Raw genomic sequence first — 25,132 nt, forward strand, 5'->3', positions numbered from 1 at the left:
TGGAAAAACATAGTTCAGAAATACAGTTTGTATTGGTGGTAATTCCAAAAGTTTTGTACAAGAAGAAGCTATAAATACTTCCATGATGGCCATTAAGCCTCCCCAGATCTCAGCTGGTAGGCACCATCTGTTCTTCTGGCCTTTGCTGCAGAAGGGCATCCGTGCTCTGCAAGCACAAGTGCACAGGACCCTTTGCATGCTGAAAGCTGCACAGCCCTGCACAGCGTGAGGAGCAGCTGCATCACTGCAATGCAGCCCACAGCGGAGGGAGCCTGAGGGGTGATTCCAACCATGCATGAGTTCAGTTCTCAGCTCCCTTGATCATGGGAAGCCTGGGGCTCCCTAACACTGTTCGGTAACCATGGCTGGGTGGAGGTACCCAGTGTCAGTGCTTGGCCATGCAGATGTAGGTGAGGATGCATCTTGTCAGAGGGTACCTCCACCAGGCAATGTGAGCTGCGACGGTGGCACAGGTGGACATGCCCCTGGTAGCTCTGATCTGCCACAGGCAGCCAATGAACACACTGCAGCGCATCTCTCCCAGCCAAGCCAGCTACAGAGATTTGGAGATGGCCATGGCTGGCAGGGCAGCTCGAGCTGCTACCCCTTACCTGCATCTTGGCTGGAAGAAGACTAATTCCTATCAAGCTCCCTTAACGTCTTCATGCAAAAAGAAACAACTTCTAAACAATACAGACAACTCAAAGCTTGCTGCAAACAGCATTCTGCCACAGAGTGTTAACAACGTTGGGATTTTTTTATTTTTCTCATATGGAGGCATTTTGCTGTCCATTAGTATCCCTGCTCCTCCTGTGCAGAAGTGCATTATCTCTAACATGATAGAGCTGACAGGCAGTGAGAGCTGTGCAGCTCCCCAATGGTTAAATCTATGGGAATCCTCTGGTGTTTAATGAAGCCCCTATGGAGACCTCCATATTAGCCATGGTTTAATGCTCCATAATGGCAGCGAGTAATTTATCCATGAGCCACAACTCCCAGTTCTCTGAGCATTAGGAGTTATTTATGAGGTAATTTTAACAGTTTCACACTGGCTGGTCATTATGTTACTGAAGGCTAACTGTCGGCAGTTGTAGCCTGGGAGGAGAAAAATACTTTCCCTGTCACTGCCTGAGTAGTAAACAGTGACACAGGAGCGCTGGTGTGTGGGCAGGCACACAACTGGGAAGAGATGGCAGAAGGAAGAGCTCCATGGGGCACCTTTCCTCTCCATCCTCCTGTGAGTGCTCCCAGCACTGGTGCTGAGGAGGGCGGTGGGAGCAGGGGAAACGTGGAGCATCCTGGAGATGCTGGTGGGCTGGAGGGCTGAGATACGGCATCACAGATAGGGACTTTGCTGGCACAGAAGCTACTGAGATGCCACCAGGACCGTGGTCAGAACAAAGAAGTCAGAGAGAAACTGATCTTTAGGTACGCAATTTGAGAGCTGGTGGAAGTTTTGGTAGCAACATAAGACAGTTTATTACTTGAGATTACTTTTTTCTTTACGAACTTTCTTACAGAAAACCTGTGTAACAGCACATGAACTGCTGGGTATGGTGAAAGCACAGTGGTCTTACATACAAAAGGCTGCAGAGTCCCTATGGGTCAGATTCTGGCCCAGCTCTCCCTTCTGGCACTTCCCCACAATACGCTGCAAAGCAGAACCAGCCTGTTGCATGGGGATAAGAGTGTTGGTCTACGAGGTAGATTCAAACCGTAACTTGTCTTGTATTTGTTTTGTTAGCACTGTGCAAGCCAGAAATTAAACCTCCTTTTTTTTTCCTCCCTCACAGACCTCTGCAGGCAGATGTGATGCTGCACAAATTTGCACAGCAGATGTGCTCGCTAAGAAGGTCCTGTAGCTAAACCACGCTTTCAGACTGGAAGCACACAACAGGAGAGTTTACTCCAGGGGAGCTAACTCCGTGGATGTACATCTGGGTTTGCTGAAGCCAGTTAAAACACATTTGCTGATCAGAAGGAGCCTCATCTGGCTTTCTGGATTCAGCCCAGCAGAACTACTAAGATGAGCCTCCTGCCTCCACTGTCCATTTCTCTCAATGTGAAAACTTCCACCTCTGCGAAGCGTGCTCTGGGACAGGCGGATGTGGCTGTGACACCCTGAAACCCCGGATGAGAGCACACAGCTCTCCTCCTTCCAACAGCAGAAGTCACCCTTCACACTCATAAAACACTACATTTCCCAACGACGTATTGCTCAGTCACTTTTGCCGAGACCTTTCAAAAAGGATTTGGACTGAGCCAGGTTCCCAATGCAGAAAATTGCAGTTGTAACTAGCAAAAAAGCCATAAAATGAGAAATGCTGGGCCAGCCTTACAGTGTATTGTGGCCTTAGTACGTATTTGAGCTGGCCTATAGCTAGGCCCACGGAAAAATGTCTCAAGGAGTGAATAGTTCTATGGGCTATAAAATATATTGTATACATCAGGGCAAAATCCAGTATTTTGGACAGCAGATCTCCTTCCTGGTTGCAGCTATGTGAAGAAATTCAGAATTTTCAACGCTTACTGCACAGATCAATACCTCCCGAACTGAACCCACAGAACTCCCCGAGAACCCCCTGCCTCCTAACCCACTTCACCTCTGGATTCCCAGAGGATTTTTCAGAAACAATTCTCAGTCTGTTCCACGAGAACTGAATGTGCATAATTACTTCCAGAGTTGGACGTCATCATTTTCAAACATCTGAATTTGCTCGGCCGAAGGACGGCCAGCCAAGAGTGGAGAAGGCATCTCCTCACCCAGCCAGGCTCCCCAGCCACCGCCATCCCTTCACTGCCCCAATCCATGCTGGAGCACATCCATATTAATTCCAGTTCTCCATCCTACACCTCACCCCAGCAGTCCTTCATAAGACATATATATGGAACATAGAGAAAATAAAGACCATTTTTTACTAGCAGTCATTAACTACGTGCTTTACGATGGGGTTAGCGCTGCGCTTTGGAGCATTAACCAGACCTCCAAAGGAGTGTATGAAGCAGCAGAGGCTCAGAAGCATTTGCACCAAAGTTCTGTTTCTATATCTACAAAATCAGAGCTGGAGCTGAGCTCAATTCCAGTTTCTAGAAGAAGCCAACAAGACTGCGCCAGTGCCAAGACCACCCGCAGAAATCCATGATCTTATTTACCCTGAGAGGAAAACACGGAGTTAGCTCCCCTCTTCCACCGCTTCAGAGAACATCTAGCAAAGGAAGCGAGGCCGTGATAAGGCTGGAGAAACCCCTCGGCACAGAAACGTTTGGTTTTCCTTCCTTCCTCCCTTCCTGAGCATCAAATGGCAGATAGGCCGAGGAGCACCATTTCCACCTCTCCATATGTTCGGTGGAGAATCAACGCTTCTCCTGGAATCCTTCTGGACTTTCTGCAGCAATTCCAAGTAACAAGGCAGTCAGCATTGGCACAAGGACCGCAGAGGTGGGACAGGCGGAGCCTGGGAAGAAGAGTGATGTTCTGGCATGATAAAAGGAACATTATTCAGAAGGAAAAAAAACGACACGTTCATAGAAAGAGTCAACCTACAGTAAGCTTTGTTTTATTTCACTGAGTTAGCACAAACGATACCTCCTTGGTTCTTTTATAATGCTCTTAAGTGGTCAGAGAGAAAAGAACCCCCTTTAGTAGGAATTCCGATATATACACCTGCAATGATTCACGCTGCTGGAATAATTTACTTACACCTGTAAATTGGGTACTTCTACAAAGCCGCCCGCAACTGAAATCAATGGAGGTGCTTTCATGCTCTTCAAATTTCTCCTGTCCACCTCCGTTAAGTCTTCAGGTTTTAAAACACTTCTTAACCTCAGGGCTTCACACGTAACATGAGTTACATACATGAATAGCATCAGAGGAAAGATATATTTGTGCAATAAAATGAATTTATTTTTATTTATTTATTTTTTGCTCACTGCATACCTGGAGGGGGTACAGCTGTAGCTGGGCTGCCACAGACCAGGGCAGGAAGAGCCAACTTTTAGCTCCTGTTCTGGATTTGTTTTGGCTTCTCCTGGCTTCCTACAAAGCCCCTTAATTCCTGTACCAGGGAAAATAGTGAGCAGTCAACCTCCATCCATCCCCTCCCTCTCTCGGGTAGTTTTACACATCTCCAGGTCTTCATCAGCTGTTTCTTTTCCAAACTGTCACAAAGGGAGTAATAGTGCTATAAATTATGGGACATATTTACAAACAAGCTATTGTGGTTTCTTAAAATCTAGAGCAACTACAGCAGCCCCCCATAGGGTAACATTTGTGCATACTGCTGATGAAAAGATGGTTTTATGTGAAATATAGGACGAAGAAAATCAATGTAATTTCAGCTAATCATATGAAAGCAGTAACTGTATTGTGATTATTGCAAGAGTTTTTTCCATTTGTACGCAGTGCAAAGCTTTCTAGCAATGCTAATTAAATCTCCAATTTGTCCTCATCACAGATATAAAATATAACGGTGACAAAAGAACAAATGAAAAATTATGGCCTGGGGCAAAGAGTAAGTTTAGGCTGGAAATTAGAAGGTTCTTGCATTAAGGGAAATGAAGCATTTCAGCATCCTCTGACTCCTGTTTGGAAGACTGAAAATGTCTGGGTGGCTTTGCCTGGCCTGGCACAAACTTCACACCACCCAGCACAAAGGAGATTTGCAACAGGTGCAGGATGGGCAGAGAGATGCTCCCAGAGGGAGCCCACTGCAGGCTTCTCACCCATGGTATGCATGCATGAGACAGACCAAGCTGACAGTGCCTGGACCGCACGAGCTGAGCTTTCATTGCCAGGGCTGTCAGTGTTCACTTGGCAGGGGTCAGGGGCTGAGCTTTGCTTTTTGACCTTCACAGTAGGAATGAGAAAGCTGTTTCCAACACAATAACGTGCCGTGTCTTTGAGCTGGCGATTTTATGACTTATTTATTTATGAGTACTGGAGTGGTTTCAGGCTGCACAAAAGCCGTCTCCAGCTGACATATGTAGGGCCCAAACAAACCACTGGAAAGAGAGGAATTCTTTTCGGTGTTTATTTGACCTTGCCCTTCTAATTGCAGTGTAGGAGGGGCCATAGGAAATGTCTCTTGTGAATCTATGCAATTTGAAGCCAGCCAGCAAGATGCTTCATGGCAAAGCAGAGCCACATGTAATCAAACCACTCAATATTTGCTGCAGAAAACATGGGGCAGAGGGCTCGGTGGTGCAGGAGCATGAGTGCAGCATGGGAACTTTTCCACTGCTGCTTTAGACTTAAAGAGTTCAGTGATTAACATTTTTGCTAATCACTGGGCACAGAGCTTTGCTGGCAGAAGAGATCCCTACATGGCACAGGCTACAGGAAAAGGCGGGAGGAAATCCCGGTGAAAAACAGAGAAGACAGTGCTGGCATGGTCCCATCAACCTGCATTGCGTGCTTCAGTAGAACCAGGGATCACCACTGCCTTTCTGGGACGTCAGTGATGTGTAGGAAGGCATGCCTTGGCCAAGCTGGGTAGAAAAAATTCATCAGCTTTGCAGGATTGTGTTTAATACCTTCATCAGGACAGGCTTTTAAGAGGAACAAACTGAAAGCACTGGCTGCCAATTGTGAAGACCACCGCAAGCCCATCCACTAGCTGTGTTTATGCACAATGTGCCCACTCACTTCGTGTTTTTGGATGTAACTCTTCGCCAACTGTATGGCAGATGAGGCTTGTACAAAGCCCACACTCTGACTGCAAAACCACAGAGGATCTCAGTTGTTGCTACGCAACATTCCAGCAGTGCAATTATTTGACAACTTGATGCCCCCGGTGCCCTCAGTTTTGCTGCCCACTTTGCTCCATCAGCAGGCTGTGCAGCTCCGCTGTCACTCAGCGGGGTGTTGCCGTCTCTGTGTGCAATGAATGGCCACCTCCGCACCAAGAAAATAAATATAATCACTGCATTATTCTCAGACCAAGGCTCATGTCACAGAGCTGCTTCCCCATCTGGAAAACAGCAGGTTTGTTGGTTTTTTTTTTCTTTTTCCTGACAACAGTTTGTCCAGTGAGATTTATTGCAGGAGGAAAATGAATATATTTGCAGCCCCTGTCATTCCCCTTGCGAGGAAGGGAAAAGCATCAAAGCTGCATCAGAACCAGCAGACAAACCCTTGCTCTTCCCTCCCCTGCAGCATCCTTCCTGCCTCTCTCATTGCTCTTACGACTTATCTTCTCATTTACTTTATCTGAAAAATTTATTTGTGAAGGCCTTAAAGCATCTTAAAGCATCACTGCAGAGGACATTACTGACAAAGTTCTCTTCTTTAGATCTACTTCTTACAGCAAGATAGATTTCACACTGTGGGTTTTGGAAGCTGCTCAATGTATCCCTTTCTAGAAGAACACAAGAAAATCCACATGCTCAACAGCTGCAGATTTATTAAGTAATTGCTTAGGGATCTTATGCTATATATACGCAGCTTCAGGTAGTTTGAGGAGAGTGTGGTACATTCCTAAGATAGGTTCAGGAACATCCAATGTTCTGTACCATATCAAGCTGAAAGAGCAAAATACAAACCCTAACCAGAGATCTCTGTGGTGCTGCAGCAGCGCTTTCCCTTGAGTCTTGGAACGGGCAGTTTGCACACCCACGTGCAATCTCAGCATGAATTCACGAACCTCTTGTTGTCAGTCAAGGAAGAACTAACCTTTTTACAAGTCTTTGTATGTGCATCCTTAGATAGAGCAAACAAGTACTTTTATGTAGGTCGAGATTACCATCCTTGAAACCACTAACCTGATTAAGTAGAGGAACTCTTAATCACAATACAGTGACTAAACTTCTTTTTGAGATAGGAGCATCCTGAAAAAAGATACAGTTAATTAGCATGACTAGCCTGCAGGTAGGGAGATCAGCCCTGCCTTCCACTGACCAACTGCACCGTGCTGTGTCTTCATGCCTCTGCTGGCTGGGGGCAAACCCAGCGGTCCCCAAAAGCAAAGGGAAAGACTTCATGCTGCAGGACTCCAACTTGCTCAGGGAGCTTGAAAAGGAACAAGAAGAAATCCTTGCTTCTTAGAAGAGTAATGCTTTACGTTGCCAACATCCACTGAAATGCCCTTACAAATCACAGTCTGAGCAGCACTGCCTGTAGCACCAGCTTCAGTACAACTAAGCAGGCACACAGACCATGGTATTTAGCTTTCCCAGCCCCACAAGCCCTTTAGCTCCTACTGAAGCTGTTAGTGCCACAGTAACTACCAGCCTGCAAGGGAGCTCAGCGGCAGAGAACACGAAGCTGAGCTTTAAAGAAGGGCTTCATGGGACTAAAGAAATCACACCCCTCCTCCTGCGATCGGTGCAAGTAATGCTAGGTTCAACGGGGACCCCTCTGGAGGGGAATCAGTCCCACCCACAATAAATAAAGCATTTCCATTTGCATGTTAAAAAAGAGCCTCACGAGCCGGTTATACTAATAACCCATAAGACCCAAATCACACAGGCATGGGGCTTTACCAGCTCTGTGATTCATACCTCTGTAGATTGGTAAATAATGGGGACTCTTGCTGTTTTTTCTTTCCTGTGATGTGAAAGCTCCCATTATCTGAGTTAGAATTGAAAATGCAAAATGAAACAGATGTTTGAATGCCCTGGTACTGTACCTTTCTGCTCCTGAAAGAAAAAGGCATTATTTCACGTCTAAGAAGTTGTCTAAGCAATGTGATTGCTGCTAAAAGGGAACGTGTTAAAAGGTCACCAGCCTTCCATGGCACCAAGGCACAGCAGAAGCACCCCGTGCTCAGCTCAGTGCCAGAAATGCGTTAACAGCCTTATTGCATTTTGGCCAAAATGTCACTTTCCCATCTGGAACCCAGGGGACAGCTACCATCCCCGGCCTGGCCCCGTCCAGCCACCACCACACAAACCCATGGGGTAAGGAAGTGCCAAGGCCACCCCAAGCAGCCACACTGGAGGCAGCAAGGAGCAAAGGCAGACACAGCACAACACAGCCCGGCTCAAAAGAAGAACGAGGCCAAGGGCCTGAGTCTAACACAGCCCCGGGGCCCAGCCAAAGCTCTTCAGGGTGATTAGGGCCTGTATGCGCCTGCAGGGCCCTGTGACAGCTGCACTGACTTATCTGCATGTCCTTCTAGCACTATCTTCCACTACCTTAGTGCTTGAGGAACATGTATTTTGTTTCTGGTATCGCTCTGATTGAGATGCCAGGTTGAAAGTTTTTCTTTGTGTCATATGAAGGAGGAATTGGGTCCTTGAGGCATAAATGTCTTAAACAGAATTTTTTCTGTTCTTTGTTCATGTCAGATGAAAGAAATATGCTGGTTCATGGGCACCACTACCTTGATGTCAACTCACTAGGGAAAGGGCCAGCCTGACCTTTTGCCTCAGAGTGATGTGGGATTATGCTGCAGGGTTCCTTGATCTGAGCAAACCTGCTTGGATTTTCTTCTTGTCTTTATCCATTCCTGGAAGAATTCGAAATTCCCTCTTTCTTTAGCCAAGAACTAAACCACGCACTACAGGTCCTCACGAAACCCATGGCTTTTTCCATTCGTGGACCTGGCTTTTGCCGTGGTGTGAAGGACACAGCAAAGGTAGCTGCAGAGAGTTGAGGGAGGCAACAGGAGAAGCCTGACCAGATCTGCTTCATCCAACCTGCAAAAGCAGGCATCTGTAGCCTGTTCTCAGTCTGGGTCTGGTGTGAAGGTCCGTGTCTGAGCCTTTGGCAATAGGTGGCCCTTCTCAGACAGGCACTGCGTGCTAACAGTGCGGGGGGTAGAGCAGGAGAGGCCTGTAGGGTCATCTGTGATGCACGGCAAAGCAAGGACATACACAACTTCTGGACGTCCATTGGTGATGGAAAAGAGGCCTAAGGGTGCTCTTAACTGCCGATGTACGTTATGCGAAGCCAACAAAGAGTTTAACATCATTTTGGGGGTGGATGAGTGCCCGCCACAAGGTTATCGTCGCCTGGGTTTCGTGTCTTTCTTCAATGGCACTACTTGACTCATCCCAATCTGTTACACCTCCGTCAGATCAAAGTTAACTGAATGACTGAAACACGCCCATGAAGCACAGTTGGGATCAGCAGCTGTAGCCTTCGTGGAGAAAAAATAAATATCACAAAAGTGTTTTTTTTTCCTGAAGATTTTTACTAAGTAAGTAACCGAAGAGCACACAGAATTATAAAACTGAAACAACAAAATATCCAGGAGACATGTTCATGTTTACACTGTGTGCATTAAAATATATAATAAGGCTTTATGAAACAGGCTGTATTTCTCCTCCAGACATTCCTGATGTGTAATAGGGCTCATTTGAATTGGAAAGCAGAAAAGTCTTGGAATCGCTCTAGACATAATCTTGGGGATTTTCCAGTAAATTCAGTTTATTTTGGACTTTGCATGTGGGCCCGACTGAGCCTTGGAAGGTGCAGGAGAGCTTTTTGGAGCCCCTGTGTTAGATTTTTATCTCTGTTACACAAGTGGGAGCCTGAAACTGTTGTATTTACAGCACGAGATTCACTTCAGCATTACATCTGGATGCAGTAATCAAGATCATGCTCTGGCTCCATCCCTAAATGTTTTCCTTTTTTTTTTGCTTTTTTTTTTTGAATGGAGATGAGAGGGAAAGACAGCATTATGGTTCCTCATGTCTATTGTACGCCAATGGCATTTATTAAAAAAAAACAAAGAGGAAAAAAGGAAAAATCAGCAAAATATTTTCCCTCTTTTAACTTTCTGAAGTTTCTCATTTAAGTGACTTCAGCTCTTGGACCACATGAGGAAAGAAAGAAGACTATCTTCCAGTGTCCTTAAAAACTCTGAAGAGCAGACAGCTGCATTTTTCTACTTAATTTCTGCAGAAGAATGATGTTTTCTCAGCTTCGCAGCAGTGCCGTTTCACTGTCATAGGACAGGGCTTTTTCTTCAGTATTGTTAAATATAAAGAGATAGGCATGTGTGTGACTCCTGCATAGCGGGAGCTCAGGGCCTGAGGGGCCTCATGAGATTGCCTCGTTTATTTTCTTGCCCTGGAGCAGGATCAGTCCTCCCTGCATCAGCCCTGGCAGATCTCAAGTCACTCGCGTCCTCAGCCGGTCTGCAGCGAACAGCATCAGAATTCAGTGAAGTACACCAGGATCCAACAACAAGGAACTATTCATTGGAAAGTGTAATTACTGTTGGGCAGGACTGCTCCTTCAGAAATGGCCTTTCTTAAAAGCAGTGCTGAGAGCAGGAGATCAAATTGTCCATTGCTCAGCCCAAGTGGGCAGAAGGGAGAAAGCTCGGGAGAATCATTGCATTCTGGTTTGCATGGGAAAGAAGCTGGGTAGGGGAAGTAGTAAGTGGCTGCTTTTGTTTTATTTTTGTTTTTTCACCCTTCCACTTAGCTGCAGAGCTTCTGCCTCCTCCTTACTCAGACCAAGAACTTTGGCACTGGAGGCTGAGGAACCTCAACAAGCAGATCCATCACCACAAACTGAAAGATGAAGGATCAACTCATCCATTAAAGTTCATTTTCCTTTGCTGGAGGTACTTCCCAATTATTCTTGACCACCTGAGGTTTGCTTTGACAGCCAGTTTGGGTGGCTTCCCCCTTTGCCGTGGTCAACCCAAAAGGCTCCTGCTGCCCCCATGGCCCTGCTTGAAGGCACCTTGAGCTCTTCACCACTGCCTTTGCTCTGATGCAGTTGCTTTTCCTGCAGGGTGGCAGTTAGAGAGCTGGATCTGACAGCCGGGTGTCTGAAGATCTGAATATATTGCCATGGTTAAAAACCAATGTAATTATGCAAAATGAGGCTCTGTGCATGCCTGGCAGTGCATGCGGGTGTGCAGATGTACTGAACGTGGCAGCTTCACCCAAAACGCAGCTGCTTTTTTTTTGAAGAGAGTGAAAAATTTCTCCTGTCAAAGAAATGCTCCCGGAGAGCTAACGGAAGGTGGAATCTGAGCAGAAATCAAAGCTCAACCAGACTGCACATACTGGATCCTCAGTTGGCAAGAATCGGTGCGTCCAGCAGGTCTGACAAACAGTGGGGCTGGAGCACCTTCCCCAGAGGCTGCTGTGCCTCCTGTGCTGCTCAGAAGATGCTGGGACACCCCAGCCCCTCGATGTGATGCCAGACCAGAGCCAAAAGACCATTCCGACTGCCCGATGGCTGATTCAGATGCACATTTTTATTAGAAAGCTCTCCAGGTTCAATAAAGATGAGATATTCAGCAGGGGGGATGAAGTCCCAGCCCTCCAAGGGTTTGTGGTATCTATGCATGGTGCTCAGGAGGACCAGGATTTCGAGCGGTATTTCAAGAGGGTGAATTACTATCTCATTACTTCCACATCCAAACAACATAGCATAGAGTAACGCACAGCAGCCAGAAAACGAATCTTGGGAGATACTGACCATAAACAAAAGTGAAATAAACACTTATTTTCCATTAGGCAGGCAGACAATCCATAAGCACGCAGCCAGTCGAGCCAGCACAAACGTCAATGAACTTACCATGGCCATTTATTGCCCCGCTGCTCGCCCTCTATCCAAATGTCCCCAGCTCTCTGCCCACACGGCACTCTTCCTCCAGCATCTTCGTGGACATGAACATAGCACATTTGAAATTCTCCTGCCACAGAATAGCTGTACAAGAATTTCACCTTTTTTTTTTTTTAACGAGGGCAGCTCCACAAAGCAAACCTGACCTGTCCGAGTTCCTGCAACAAGGGAGCAAACCTGGGAGAGGCAGGGCTGCATCTTCATCATGCAAAAAAAATTTCTCTTTTCACTGTTTGGGATCCTGCTCTGTACTGCTGTGCTCTACCTCTGCCAGCCCTTCTGCTGCTTTAGCGCAGCACTTTGCTCTGCAAATGTGCCTGGAGAGCTTCTAAAAGCATAAGCAAATATTTGCAGACCTTTGTGTCCTCCTTTACACATGTTGAGTCTTTATTTGGAAAAGCATTCAGCATCCAGAAGGCCAAAGGTTATCAAACAACTCCATCCAGATTTAAATACTGTTTTCATACTGCGCTTTCTCCAAAAGATCTCCAAGTGCTGCTGTGCATCATTCGGGGCAGGAAGCATCAACCCACCCTCTCACAGACACACCTAAGGTCAGAGTGAGTTGGTATCTGAAGCAAGACTCCCCAGCATCCCAGTGCCAGGCTCCAGAATGCACTTGATGGGGTGTGCATTAATGCAAAATTAATGGATATACATCACTGTGCAGCGACATTTAATTAAAGGTGCTATATGAGCTAATAAATAACACACAGCAATAAAAAGCACATGATTTTGATGGCCAAATGTTCCTCTAGTGTCAACAGTTTCTGCCAGTAGAATATTTGGCTTTCTAACTCCAAATAAGTCCAATTAAGAAGACATATAATGAACTGAGAGCTCATCTTCTGGAATTGGTCTGTTCTCATCTAGATACAACCAAAACACAATCAATTTAGATATTAGGTACTTTCAGGATGAGCATAAGATAAGGAAAGGGAACGCAAGTGGAAGAAGATAGGAGATAATATTAAATGCCAGTGGGTAGATATAGGAATTAAGATCTCAGCTTTTTGTGCGTGTTCTATGTAAAATTTCAATATTCCCTTGTTTATGAGATATTTTCAGCAACGAGCATTGAAGATCTGAGTTCTTACTCAAGAACGCAGATAAAGAGGTGTCCCCAGCCAGAAGAAACAGGCTCAAAATGAGGGAGCAGATGGAAAAACTGCACAAACCCCCATCCCCAGCCACTGCCCTGTGGAACCACAGGATGTGGGATGCATGGAAGAGGAAGCTGGTAACTTCTCATTACATGCTGCCTGAGCATCAGCAAAGGGCCCATAAGGGCAGGGGAGAGCGCTCTGCCCTGTGCCTGCGTTTGCTTTCTGCAGGTCTGCGGTGTCCTACACTCCTCCTGTAGCACCTGAGCACACCTATGCAAACAAAACTGGGAGTCAGCATTCACAGCAACTCATCTCCATTATTCTGAATGCGTGGAGGGGACACATTCAGTGTAGATTCAAAACAAGAAAAACCTCAAAGGAAGTTTCAAATCCCAGCCCTAAAGCAAGGAGGACCTTCTGAGTGGACAGATTGCTGGGCTTTTTTTGTCAGCTAGGATGAGTAAAACAACACATCTCCCTTTGTGTTCTTTCTCTGAAGTCTTTTTCCCAACCAAAGCAGCTGCAGAATTTTTCTGCAGATGCTCTCAGCCCAAACCCTTACAGCCTGGCAGCACTCTGAGCAGCTCGTGGTGAGACACGGCGTGGGGCTCGCTGACCTGCACGGGGGCTGAAGGATGGCTGGAGAATGAAGGAGGGCAGTGCGTTTACAGACTGCTCTTATTATTAATTGTTAGGGTTCCATAAAATTGCCCTCAAAGGAGGGATGTGGCTAAGGCTAGCCTGGTAAACAAATTAATTCAATATCAAGTTATTACATTAAAGAAAAAACAACAATAACAGAAACAAATAGATGAAGTAACCTTCAGCTGAACCAGCTCTTTGTCAGTTTGCATTCTGCTTACCAATAAATAACAAAATCCATCAGTAAAGCTTGTTCACACATTACTACTTCAGATACCAATTTCAGCCCAAAGATCAACTCCTGACAGTTAATTAGGTGAAGTGAGGTGAGAGATGTTTCTGCTGATTGAAAAGTTGCAGGGAGGGAGAATAACACCATGATTTGCCCGTGCAGATGGAGGCTGTGGAACTTGTAGGAAATGTGGGCAGCCCTGGAGTGCAGCATCGGGTGACAGCACACATCTGAAGCAGCTGGGAGCATCAGTGCTGCTGGTCAATGTAAAGGTCCCAGTGGCTTTCAGGAAATATAAATGGTGACAACTGTTGAACCTCAGCCCCTGAGGCTGGAGTAGGATATCCTTGTTCACCTAGCTGTGCTCTGCTTTAAATACTGATGGCTGAATTTGGTAATTGAGGCTGAGTTTGTGCAGTTCAGGCTCCGAGGCACAGATTTTCAAAGGCATTTAAACCATTAACTCCCTTTTAAATCAGCAGGACTCGAGCACCAACACATGTAGGATAGTTTGAGCACTGACCTCTAGCACTTAGCCAAATCATGCCAAACGTGAGGATGCCAGCACAGCACTGGAAGGGAAGAAGGTCCCACATGCTATCAGCACCAGAGTGTCCTGGTGGGACCCGAAAGCAAGCGGTTAAGCTGCACCCAGGCGTTGTGCTAGGAGCTCACAGGCCACCAGGAGGGAGGTGGAGCACCATGAACATGGCACAGGGTCGTCATCCCAAGGCACAGGTGGGGAAATTAGAAGACATCGTTCCACTCCCAAGATGGCACAGCAGCAAACAGCAGCAGCAGCAGGAACAGAAACCGGCTGTTTGCAAATGCTCAGAAAGCAAACAGTGTTTCTGAATATCCTGATGCTCGGGGATTTTGTTCCAGCAAGTGTCTATGAATATCTTTCTATTTTAATGAATAATGTCTCCTTTCTTGTTTTAGCGAACAGTTCCAGTGGTGATTATCATGCATTTGTATTATTTATAGAAAACTAGTGAACACGGAGAAAACAGCAAGATTACCATGCACCAAATTCCATTTTCCTACAAATGTGGAAACTACCCAATGTCTGATTCAGAATTCATAAGAACGACTGAGCATCAGGTAGAAATTTAAAAAAGGAACTTCTTTAGCTTAAGTCTGTATCCTTGCTCCTGGTTTCATACCTGCGTGAGTGACAACTGCGACCTTCCTGAAGAAGGGATTTGGTCAGCACTAGGTTAAGAGGAACCTGAGAAAATTCTTGTTGAATCACAGCTGCATCAGCAGATGGAGCTTCTCCATGTGGTTGGGATTCCACCTCAGCTCCAGCATTCGCACCTTAACTCAAAGGGAGTTCCCAACGGCCTTCAGCAGTCAGCAGAGCCCCTTGAAAAACAACAAAGATAAGGTCCAGTTTGCTGACATGACCTCAGTCAGTGATTATTTTCCTTCCTGCCATCATTGGCACCGCTCTCCTGGAGCTGACATCCCATGCTTCAGTAAATATCTGCCTGATCATAAAGGCAACCAGTGCCTGGCTCCATCCCTGAACACTCAGTGGGCCGGCCTGTTGGCACAGTCATTTTTAAATACAAATTATCTTGACTCTTTACCTGCTTTTCAGGCATAATTACAGGACTACCTTATCAGAAAATCGGGCCCAGCAGTTCTGTCTGCAAAATAGTTGATGGTGGCTAGGTGTGTGGGAAAAAGTAAAGCTAAAAGGCGGCTTAAAATCACAGAAAAACAAACAAACAACGGTTCATAAAATGCTATTGACAAGAGTCCAGTAAGTCCTAAGATTCAGCTCTGCCTAGAAATCCCAAACTGACGTAAAGTGGAGGATCACATCCTAATCTCATGTAATTAATGTCTGTCATCTTGCTGGAAACTGCCAGATTATCAGTAGTTCATCTTTTGTGTTTCCAGGAGAAACTCATTACTGAGGGAGTGAAACGTTAGGAAATTATTTACAATTATGCTGCCGAGAGCAGTTGGCTAATTCCATCTACTAATTAGCACCACTTGCATAAGTATAGGTAGAGCGCTATAAATAATAGCGGTAATGTGTGCCATGCTGGCGCCCGCTCTCTGGGTCTTTGCTGCAGCAGAGGAAGCTACCCCCTCTGGTGGCCTTTTAATGGGATTTTACTCAAACCATGGGAAAAGCTCCTACAAGTCGTTCTTTGCCTAGGGTGGAGGAAGCTGGAGTGATGTGCAGAGCAGGTTCCTCTAGATCCTTTCTGCAGTGGGCACCTTGTCTTAAACACCAGTCGATGCTTTCCAGTCTGCTCTGACACTGCTGGGAGGAAAGTACGTCTGTATGAGGCCTGAGGGGAAGCAGAGCAAATAGGAGGGGGCAAAAAAAAATTAGGTATGACCTCGAAGTTGTTGTGCAGGCTCCAGGCAGGAACTACAGAAGTGCTGAGACACTGTTAGTTTGTTCCTCTGGTGGCTGAAATCTCCCAACCTCTGAACCAGGATGGAGTGCACAGCTGCAGTGCACATCCCCTTCGCACTGGTCTGCCTGTAGTCTCCAGCAGCAGAACCTGCATTTCACATTCACTAGTGAATTTCAAAACACACAAAAGAATAAAACAAAAACCTAAAAAAATCCCAGCCCTTAGGGCAGGAATCTATCTCCCAGCCAGCTGGATCGATTAACCAAAGGCAGGGGAATTTGTCTTGTTTGCACAGCACATGTGCTCAGGTAACCCTCGTTTGAGTGAGATCTGTGCAAATTGATAAAATTTGTACTATTTTTTTTAAATCCAACCTCTACACACCCACAGTCACATTATTCCACGTCTTCACTTGCATTCTCCACCTCCATTAATCTCATTCCTCCGTGCTCAGTAACCTTGATTTAGCAGGGACTAACCTGACCCCCCAGCCCAGTCTGCTCCCTGGAGATCTGGGGAGTGGCTAGAGACGTGCATTTATATGTGAATTAAAAAAATTCAATTAGCTCTACTTTAAAGAAAGATTTGGAAGCACTTTCCTTAGGAAAGTATTCCAGATTGAGGGCCTCCCATGGACAAATGCAAGTCCTCTGCTCCCACAGAGGGAACTCATCCCCTCAACTGCCACACGGAGTCAAGCACTCTTCCAGCATGCTTGTCCCTCAAGAACGACTGATACCTAGAAATGAAGAATGCAGAATCCTTCTTTGGATCAGGGCTGATGAATCAGCGCCTGCTTGGGAAAAAAAGATTAATGCACACTTGAATTGTAATCAAAGAATCATAGAACGCCTTAGGTTGGAAGAGACCACAAAGATCATCCAGTTGTCCCCTACCAGCTCAGGCTGCACAGGGCCCAGCCACGGCCTCGGGCACCTCCAGGGATGGGCACCCACAGCTCTGGGCAGCAGTGCCAGGACCATACCACCTCTGGGTAATGAATTTCCTCCTCACTGTACAAAAGTCCACAGACTGTACAAAAAGTCACTCCCCCTCCCGCTTATAAGCTCCCCTCAAGTGGGGAAGGCATTGGAATTGGAAGGCCGCAATGAGGTTTCTCCACAGCCTTCTCTTCTCCAGGCCAAACAATCCTGCAGTGCCAAGGTGTACACTGACGAAAGAAGTCAGGAGAGTCATTTTTCTTAAGGCCTTGGAACGTGTAGAAATGAACAGCTGCCATCTTAAAGCTCTTAAAATATTAGTGATACAGTAAAACGCTAATTTCTATTGTTTCATATGCCTTTTAGTTTGTACTTAGCCACAGCCAGAATTTCCTGACTAAGTACATGGAATTGGCCAACAAATTCAACTAAACAGTCTCAGATGTTGGAGTCCTTATTACAATGTTCCCAGCATCAACTGCCTGGAACTGTTTAATAAGATGGAACTGCAGTCTGAATGACACATATAATCAAAATCCTCATTTGTTTTCAGAAGGAAAAAATCCATCTGATCTCCAGCAGAAGAGAATGGAAGCGGTTTTGAGGCAGGCAGACCATGTTGCAGTATCAATTTAGGTGCAATTCGAAATACAGGATTTGCCTTAATGGATCATCAGGTCTTAATACAGAGGTAAAATGGAAGTATAAGAAGGGCTATTGAATGTGAAGGAAGTGCTATTATTAAAAAAACAACAAAAAATCAGAGGGGGAAAATAAAATATATATTTCTGTGTCCGTAAGTAGAAACAATTACTGCATACAATAGGATATTTCAGAACCCTTTGGTCACTTGCTATATCCAGAGCATTTTCCTGCTGTGGCAGGAATGTTCCCCATAGCTCCTGATCCAATTTTCCAGGCGGTTTTTCAATGACCCATGCAAGACACCAAAATACTCCCTACATACAAATACATACATACAAATACTGCACCACTCCGGTCTGCAAGAGGAAATCATATAATTTTCATTACTGGGGAAAGCATCCATCCAAGGCAGCTTGCTTGAAGAGGCAGGCAAAAGGAGCAGTTTCTTTTGCAGCCATTTTAAAACATATAACTTCAGCTTTTTCCTGCTCAGTACCTCCTCTTTTCTGCCACAGTATCATTCTCCAAGGAAAGATGGTTCCTTCTTCCAGCACCGAAATCCCAGTGTTAGGGTTTTTTTAATTTGCTGCCTGCTCATTCTCTCTCATGGTTTTCATCAAATAACTGTTAAACTGATGAGTTGTTCAACACACACATTTTCTTTCCCTCAGATCTACAGAAGCCGTGAGAAGAGCACAGCCAAGCACTTCAAGCACTTTGTTCCTCACTGCAGCCTCAACACTTGGCCCAGAGCTCTTGAGCACCCAGTGCCTGATGCTGCATTGACATTTTAGGGCACAGCTTACAGGGCCGTGTGTGTGCCCTTGTGCTCACTGGCCTTGCTCATCATATCTCCCTTTCTTGTCATGTCATCCAGCTCCCAGGACTCCTCCTTTCCACTCATTTCCTACAATTCATTTCCTACCATTCCTTACAGGGAAGTTGCCCAGAACCCCCAGACTCTTCATGATCATCTTTCACCTTGTGGAGCATTTTCCTGATTTGGTAGAGCTTAATAAGAACACATTTCCTGACAGCTCCCACTTCTTCAGCCATCTCCATCCCATTTGTCCCACAGTCCACCAGCTCACACGGCCATCAGGCCCTAGTACAGCTGTTGCAGGAATTGCCTTGTTAGAGATGGCAATGACAGAGTATCTGTACCCTGAACATTATGTGTGCAGCAAATTACCCCACACCCCTCAGGTCCCAGCACTGGCTGTGTGGAGCCCAGAAGTTTCCAATGGAGGCAGCAAAGTTTTTGCTGAGAGCCCCCAGGACTAATGCCCAGCCAGTGGGAAGCAGCTCCATGTGCATGCAGCCATGCTCGCATTCTGTCCTGCTAAGTCAAAGGCAGAAACAACTCCAGTTTGATCCTGCTCACAGCATTCCCCCTGGGTCAACAGATATCAAGATTTGCTTTGTTGAGCATCTGAGAAGAAAACCTGGGCTTTGAAAGTTACCTTGATATACATGGCTACAGACACATGCACATTCAGTTGTTTGCTTTGCAAATTTTGAAGTCATCACAACACTTTTTATATGCCAAATTCAAAGGGCAAAAGTTTTCCGCTGTTTTATTTTTATTCCCTCTTATTTGATTTTGTATTTCCAGCATGGTGCAAATCACAGGCTTACACCAGGATGTAAGGCACAAAAGCACTGCCTCATTACACACACAAATGTTTGGGATTAAAATTATAGGCTAGTGGCATACATAAGAGGCGGATTATAATTAGTATCTAGATGCATGAGTGATGAATCACAACAGACCATTACATACCACCAGCCTTGCACTATACAGAGGGTCAAAAGCCAATGATCCCAGCAATGCTACTGAGCACAAGGGCTGCAGGACCGGGTGCCCCTTAGCATAACCCAAAGCTAGCAGGTGTCCCTGCTGCTTGGACTTTCCCAGAAAGCAAAGCAGTGTTTGTGAAGGCTGCTCCAGAGTACAGAGGATACAAAGGTTTATCTCTGGCTGCTGAATATCAGGAGGGATGAAGCAGAGAGAAAGCTGGGGAGAAAGCTGAAAAGGAATGAGGAATGGACAGCTATTAGTATTGGAAAAATTTCAGTGGAAGAGATTCGTTGCAGGAAAATCACCATTTCTTGATCTGAAATTTGAAATTTGAAGTTTGAAATTTGATTTGGATTGAGCGTTTCTACATGGAAATGCAAACTTCAGAGAACATTTTTCTGGGGAGGAAAGGGCAAGAGATGGGAAGGCGGGCAGGGAGACTTCCCAGCCTCCCCGAGGCATGGGCTGCCAGCACGTAGCTGGGACCGCCCTCTCCACAAAGCTGAGAAGGGTCCCCAAGGCCCCAGATCCTCTTCCCACCAGGCAATTTCCAGAGAAAGACGCTGAATTTAGGAAGAGGAATGCAAGTGGCTTGCACCACATGATGACAATGAGGCAATTTAGCACCAAGTCCTCCCTGCACAGGGTCTCTAGATGATCTTGTCCAAGCTCAATGATTCTATGATTCCATGACTCATCCCCATGTGAGCCTGCTCTGCTGAGTGTCACCACAAGCCTTGCACACTGCTGCTGCTTCTTGGCGTATTTCTCAGCTGACTGAATAGTTAAGAAGATGCAAATTCTGTTTCAATGCATAATTTCCTTTTTGAATGCATGCTGCCCCCAACACTTAGTCTGCATTTTAAAGCACGGCACACATCCCCGTTTATACACACATAGTCACACGTCCTCATGAGACACACGCACCTATGAGCGGACATTTCAATTACAAAACCACCCTGCATCTCATCTACAGTAATTCCGCCCTGCGGGGAGACACATGCACTGACAGTGAGAAGATTGTGAAGGTGATTGAGCTTTGAGATGTATTGTTGCTCTGTTCAATGGTGCTGATTGGCAGCGGTGATTAAATGACTCAAGCAAGGGGAAGTGGCATTCAGAGGCTGACCAAACGGATCAGGGATGCAATCAGTTTAAGCATCTGAGGATAAGTGCTGGTTTCTTCCTGCTGCTGTGGAAGCCAGGTGTCGGTACGTCTCTGGTGAGGTTAGGGTAGGAGGATCAGGCTGGCTGTTCTACCACATTTTTAAGTTAATCCATCTGCTGACATCATGGGAAAACCCAGGTGCTCTGTCACTACGTCTGAAACATCAAACTCAACCAACCTTGGAAGGCCAGAGACTTCCAACATTGACTTTGTGGTAATTCCCTCTACTGCCACAGTGGCTCCTGCTGCTTTTTTCCAGCAATCTGGTTTTTCTTCCCAGTCATTCTCTGATACATGGCAGTGCTGGAAGTGCCCAGTTGCTAGGGAGAAAAGAGGTGTATTGAAATCAAAAATTAAAAAATGCCCTCCTGAGCACTGAACCATAGAATCACACTCATAATACAAATGCACTTAATTTTAGAATGCTCCTCTGGATCATACATGGTGGCATCTGAACCCTCTTTACTGGTCTGGAAGAACTGCATTTTTCACATGTAAGGGATGAGGTGCCCTTACAATACTTCACAGCAAGCTCTGGAAGAGACCTGCTGCAACAGCAACATCTCAGAGCTGGCTGCACCCTAAATCATTTCCCAGTCTCCCTCTCCTTTCCCAGCCAGCCTGCTGGTGCATTAACGTAACACATACATCCATGAACTCCTCGACATACTCAGCATGAGCCAGCATTCACAGACCAGTAGGCGAAGCACTTAGTGCCCTGTGGCCATACAGAAATCCCACCATGGTTAGATGAGGAAGGCCAGACTGTCTTCTCCCTTGCAACCTGGCTTTGTATTCATTCCGCTCAAGACCTCAGTCCTCCACGTCTGGTGGCCACCTACAACATCCCATTCTGGAAATCCTCACTCCTCTATACCAGTAGCTGTGACAGGGACTCTGCAGATCCCACCTTCTGCATCTCTACCCACCAGACTCTAAAGCAACCCCATAAGGGTTCAAACAAGCCCTTTTCAAGCTCAGCCGGCTATGGAGAGTGCTTCAAGGACTTCCATGGGCCCAGACAAATCTGTTGGTTAACCTGAAGCCTACAGACAGGCACAGATGGAACACCCAGGAAAGAAGGCCCTATCCATCCAGTCCCATTGGCAAGGGAGGCAAATCAGATGAAAAACTGAAGGAGGAATTATTTATAAAAATCACATTACATGCAAAGATATACACACTTGTTTGCGCCTGTGTGCATTCTTGATCACCCTTTTTGAAGTTATCAGAAGTTCGAATATCTGTCTTTTTCTCTGTTATTGAGAGGAGGGTGAGACTGCCATCATCAGTTAGAAAGGGGAACATTACATAGTCATTGCTTGAATACATTTTCTTTTTTTTTTTTACCTCATCATTCCTTGAAAACAATTAAGACCTACTGACGGGGTCTAAACTAATTGCAAGCCATTGGAAACAACGCTGTGCACCAGCATGAGACAACACAAAGGAATCAAAGCAAGCAGAGCATCTGGATGCCCATATCAATGTGCTGTTGTAAAAGCCAATGACATGATCTCACTTGAGTACTGCGTTCAGTTTTGATGATGCTACCTCAAAAGCTGTACAGACAAAAATAACAGTATCTGTGGGAAAAAAAACAACAAATACAGAAGTAATGGTTTTAGAAGAACCTTCATATGAACAGAAAGCACAGAAACCAGCAGTTAGCAACACCTAACACATGAAATGCTGGAGAGAGACACAAGGTCTGAGCTCCCTTCCCTGTTGCCTTTCACAGACAATAATCTCAAATGAGTTATTTTGCCTCTTTACTCCTCAGTTTCCCCTTCAGTAAAACCAGGAATAAATGACACATTTAAAAGATGTGCTCAGAAAGAACTGTGTAAGAAATCCTCTAGGATGACAGTTCCTCTTTGTTATTTAACATCGGCATATTGGCATTGTCTTTCTCTCTGCCTACTCTCCCTCTGCCTTTCTCATGCCCCATCTTGAGGCTGCTGCAGTGGCCCTAGCAGAGATGGGATTCTGACCTGAGGAAACTGCTTTTCTGATCCTGCGTGGTAATTCCTACTTACTGAGTTATAGAGATACCAAAACTATAACAGTGAAAACAGAGAGAGTATTCATGCAGAATATGATGCTCCAAGGAACAGCCTTCAAAATAGACTTCTAATTTAGAGAAGACTGTCAAATGCCCAGTAGGGTTACCGTGTCATGCATCAGATTTCCTTTTTGCAGGTTTTAATTCACGACTTCTCTCATCAAGCAGAAAACAGATGAATTATTTTAACAATTGCTGACTGTAATTATATCATCGCAGCCTCAGCTCTTCCCTTGGGTATGGCACAGCCACCAGAGCAAACTGCCCAGAGCAAAGGCGGCCCAGTCTTGGTCTCAGAGGAGGTGCTGCTTGTATCACCTTGCAGCACAGTCAAGTCTTAACCCGTCTCATCCCACCATATGGTTGAGTACCACCATCGGAGTGGTGGCAGAGAAAGAAGTTCCTCCCCTGAACTACAGGCACAGACATCATCTGTGGCAGAGGTCTTCCTCAGGAGCCCACAGACTAACCCGGCCCTACACTCCTTCAGGGAGGTTTCACTGCAACAGAGAAGGGCTTTCCTGGAGGACAGCCAACCCAAGTGAGGTTAAGGAAGGATATGGAATTTCTGATGTGCAACTGTTGTTGATTTAGCATGGAAATTTCATCCTACGCAGGGCAGCAGTAGCCCAGTGCTGCTCACACGTCTGCCATGCTTGTCATCCACATCCTACTGGTCAGGCACTGGCACAGGCTGCCCAGGGAGGTGGTGGAGTCACCGTCCCCAGAGGTGTTCAAGGAAAGGACAGATGTCATATTGAGCGACATGGACTAGAGCGGCCACAGGAATGGGTTGATGGTTTGACTAGATGATCTTAGTGGTCTTTCCAATCTTAATGATTCTGTGATTCTATACTGCTTGTCAGCACAAGCTGGGAAAAAGAAGAGGAGAAAGGACAGGCCAAGAAGTGGGAACCCGCAGAGGACCACGGCCTCTCCAGCTCCCCAGGCACACTCACAGCTCTCAGGACTCATTACCACTGAATTCCTCCTTAATTCTTTTCCCAGTGTACATTTCATAAATTGCAGAAGCCACGTCTTTCAGTATTAAAATGTAATTAATGATTTCACTGTAATGAAATTAATAATTAACTGGAAAGACATTTGAACCCTTTGTTGAACAAAACTCACTAATATTATGATGTATTAGGACCGTCTGGGCTCCTGTCTCCGTGGCAGCTATCGTGCAGCTGGCAGGAAGCCAGGGGCTGCAGAAAACATATTTTCTTCCTGTCAGAGCCTTTCTGACAGGCCTCTACGGCGCAGTAGCAGCCTCACTCACAGGCACCATACGATCCTGGCTTCTGGATCCTTTCAAATACAGGAAAACAAAAGAAAAGGTTATACAAAGACGGGTGGTGCAGGGGCTCCAGCTGGCCAGCTGCCCACCAACTTGCTGTCACGCATGGGATGTGCAGGCAAGAGCATTTTTAAAAGAATTTAGGAGGCATCAATATTTTGACATCTCCTTCAGAAGATGATGGCTATTTGGCAGAGAAACACAATGGAAGCCATCAGTTCCAGGACAGCAACAAGGCCTCAGGACATGAACAGCACAAAGCCATGTCCGGTGCCCTCAGCTTTGAAGTATCTCGGGAGCACGATCCCCAGAGCCCCGGAGCACATCTCTCACACATCCAGCTGGTGTCATTGCCATGGTGATAGCCAATAACTGTGGGACAACTGTGGGCCTTGAGCTGATCCCAACCAGCACTAAACACAGGATTAGGCTGGATGTTAGGAAGAATTTCTTCTCAGAAAGAGAATTTGGCATTGGCACAGGCTGCCCGGGGAGGTGGTGCAGTCACCATCCCTGGAGGTGTTCCAGAACCGTGGAGATGTGGCACTGAGGGACATGGTCAGTGGGCATGGTGGGAATGGGATGGGGTTGGACTTGATGATCATCTCAGTGGTCTTTTCCAATCTTAATGATTGTATGATTTTAGCAGGTCTTTTGAAAATCTTCATCTGCATGAGCTACTGAGGCTTGAACTTAGAAACTCTGCATAAAGCCTTTAAGACCTAAGACTCAAAACAACTGATTAGTGACCTCTGCAATACCACCTTAGCTTCCAGCTGAGCAAGCTCTCTTCTTTGGCACTGAAGCATCTTAAACTAAGGTTTTAGCTTTCCCCTGAAGAAAACTGAATTAATCAATTCCTCCTCAGCATTGAAATAAAGCTCTCTTTCTGCTAGGTGGGTCAAAAATGCACAATCTATTTCAACTGTTCTGTTCCCATGAATTCTATTACAATACACTGCAAAAGGGAAGATTACAGAGAAGGCAGAGCCAGCGGCATGCCTTGCTTTATGAGGGGGAAAAAACACACACACAATTTATTTTTCATTGCTTTATGATGAATATGAATTCAATTACATGCAGAGGAGAACTGCAGTAGTCAGTCAGAATTATACTCAGCTAGTAGCAAATATAATGGCTTTTAACAAGGAGAGCTTATCATCAAGGTTCAGACAAGCTTGAGCCCATGTTGCACCTGATGAACCTGCAGAAGGAGACAATGGCTATCAGAGCTGAGAATTAATCTCTCATCAACTTGTCTTGAGGAGGGAGAGGGAAGGGAAGGGAAGGGAAGGGAAGGGAAGGGAAGGGAAGG

At 45.9% G+C, this 25,132-nt stretch overlaps 2 long non-coding RNA genes across 2 annotated transcripts in view; both read right to left on the reverse strand.

The window, feature by feature from the left end:
- Positions 1–24,097, reverse strand: LOC110408200. Its single transcript, XR_002444219.1, has 3 exons — positions 23,649–24,097; positions 6,760–16,044; positions 1–3,455 (listed from the first exon to the last, which is right to left on the reverse strand). It is a non-coding gene; the product is annotated as an uncharacterized LOC110408200 (long non-coding RNA).
- The window catches only part of LOC110408197, a 57,293-nt gene that overhangs the window by 10,595 nt on the left and 21,566 nt on the right, over positions 1–25,132 (reverse strand). The gene's annotated exons all lie outside the window — the stretch shown is intronic.

This window comes from Numida meleagris, chromosome 19, assembly GCF_002078875.1.
Source record: "Numida meleagris isolate 19003 breed g44 Domestic line chromosome 19, NumMel1.0, whole genome shotgun sequence".
In the NCBI taxonomy this organism is placed as follows: domain Eukaryota; kingdom Metazoa; phylum Chordata; class Aves; order Galliformes; family Numididae; genus Numida; species Numida meleagris.